At 52.8% G+C, this 2,500-nt stretch overlaps 1 pseudogene across 1 annotated transcript in view; it reads left to right on the top strand.

The window, feature by feature from the left end:
- Positions 1 to 2,500, top strand: part of LOC310804637 — a 42,055-nt pseudogene that overhangs the window by 38,791 nt on the left and 764 nt on the right. Inside the window, exon 39 of the transcript in view lies at positions 1,717 to 2,457. The product of the transcript in view is annotated as an uncharacterized misc_RNA (transcript). The remainder of the gene's footprint in view (positions 1 to 1,716; positions 2,458 to 2,500) is intronic.

Raw genomic sequence — 2,500 nt, 5'->3', positions numbered from 1 at the left:
CAGTTAGACAGTCTTGCATGGGGAGAAAAGACGGTCAAAAGCATACAGACTAACACACTGAACACACTGTACCAACAGTAAAAAAAACACAGACATGTAAATCATGCTGGAGATATCAGTCATTCTACAATAGAAATGAGAGAGTGTCTGTGATGAAACTCTGTCTGTAGGTGTGTGAATTCTTTCAGTGAATGGTTGAATGTGTGTGTTCATATGTCGAAATGTGCAAGTGTCTGAATGTGTGAGCATTTGCTTTGAACGAGTGTGTGTGTGTGTGTGTGTGTGTGTGTGTGTGTGTGTGTGTGTGTGTGTGTGGCTGGTTGTCAATGTGTGTGTGTGTGTGTGTGTGTGTGTACGTGCAAAAGTGCAACAGTAACTTGCAATTCTCTCAGCAGAATCAGCAGCCTGCCGACCCACAAACTTGTGATTAGTGTTGGGACGTGATTAGTGTTGGGACGATAACAGAACTCAGTGAAGAGTTTACCGATAACCGTTATTATAATGACAACTTACAATACCAGTCAAAGGTTTGGACACACCTTCTCATTTAATGGTGTTTCTTTATTTGTATTATTTTCTACATTGTAGATTAATATTGAAGACATCAAAACTATGAAGGAACACATATGGAATTATGTAGTAAACAAAAAAGTGTTAAACAAACCAGAATATGTTTTATATTTTAGATTCTTCAAAGTAGCCACCTTTTGCTTTGATGACAGCTTTGCACACTCTTGGCAAGGTGTGTTCAAACGTTTGACTGGTGCTGTATATTCACACTCACAGAGAACGTTTCTGAATGAGAACAAAGATCACCCTGAAAATATGAACATTCAAGCCTTAAATGCTGTTTGTAATTCATGTTATGTGAGATATTGGTTACCGTGCCAACCCTAATACTACTCACCGCCTCTCTCTTCCTGTCAGGAAGTAGAGATTCAGCCACTGCTTTACTTTGTTAGTGACTAAGAAACCTTCCCCAACCGGTGTACCCCCAAATCCCAAACCGTACCCCCCGAATCCTAACCGGTATACCCCCGAATCCCACTCATAAACAATGGATGTGACTCCATTTTAAACGCCCTTTCCCCCATTTGACTGCTGCTACCATACCGGTGAGAACCAGGCTGTGTCCCAATGCTGGTGAAGCTCTTTCCTCCACCCTGCTCCTCTCCTTTGTATCCACTGACAGCTGAGCACTCTGGATAGGTTCCCGCCATAATGCTTATCCATCTATCCAGGTCAGTGTTGATGGAAGTTGAGAGGGTAAAGGAAGTCTAAATTCTGGGAAAGATACCTGATCGGGTCACACTTTACCTGAAGTTCCCTCTCTCACTGGTGCTAATAACCGTGTAATAACGATGTAATGTGGGTACTAGAGTAATGACCGTGTTACTACACAGCTGTAGGGGCAACTTCACGTACACCGTTACCCAATCTTGGTTCTAGTCCTTCCTGTTCCGAGGGGGGGGGGGGGTACCAGGGAGTGTAGTGGATCTCCTCGGAACTGGAAGACGTGCTGTAAATCTAGTCACTTTCCCAGTGTAGTATTGGGACAGAGCTGTGTCCCCACTGTTTCCCATAGAGGCAGAGAAACAGTCCCCCCCTCCCCCGTCCCCCACCCCTCCCCTCCCCCCCCCCCGCGCCTGCGCCTGCGTGGTGTTAGTAGTCTCCCTCTCTCTCTTGTCTCCCCCCCCCCCCCACCACCCCCTCCAGGTTACGGGCTGGTCCAGGAGGAGCTGCTGTCCCCGGCCTCCATGCAGTACAGCCTGCCCTCCCCGCTGGGCGAGCCCTACTGGCAGGAGGTCACGGGCCTGGAGTGCGCCCCCATCGCCACCACCGAGGAAGACACCCTGATGGAGATGTCTGACGTCCAGGTGTGGCCCTCGGGGGTCAGCCCCCTCCCTGGTGACGGTGGAGGACTACTCCCTGGAGGGGCAGCAGCCGGGCGGGAACGACTCGGAGGGGGACCACCCTGTCCCTGCCCTGCAGCCTGGGGCGCCCCAGCAGCGGGGCCTCGGGGGCCAGCGGCTCCATCATGGAGCTGGAGGAGGAGGAAGAGGAGGAGGAGGAGGAAGGGGAGGTGGAGGGGAGGAGGATGGGCCGCCGCTGGGGGCCGGGGGGGGGCGGGGGGGGGGGCTGGGCGACAGGGACAGGGTGAGGGCCAGCGGTGCCGTGCCAAAGGTCAACCTGAACGGGCAGCTAGGAGGTCAGAGGTCGGAAGGCAGGAGAGCGGAGGTGGTGGGCAGCGGCGGGCGGCGGTGTGACCGCAGGAGGAGGAGGAGGAGGAGGAGGAGCAGCGAGGGCAGGAGAGAGGAGGGAGGGAGGAGGAGGAGGAGGAGGAGTAGGGCTGGGTTCAGAGGAAGGGTTTTCTGTGGTTGCAGGGCAGCAGGTGTACGCCCAGCTGTGTGAGATGTCAGGACTGAGACGAGCCATGGAGCACAACGGAGACAACAGGTGTGTGTGTGTGTGTGTGTGTGTGTGTGTGTGTGTGTGTGTT

Source organism: Argentina silus (assembly GCF_951799395.1).
Source record: "Argentina silus genome assembly, chromosome: 5".
Taxonomy (NCBI): domain Eukaryota; kingdom Metazoa; phylum Chordata; class Actinopteri; order Argentiniformes; family Argentinidae; genus Argentina; species Argentina silus.
Note: the sequence above shows the minus strand (reverse complement) of the source record. Positions and strands in the feature narration are given on the sequence as shown.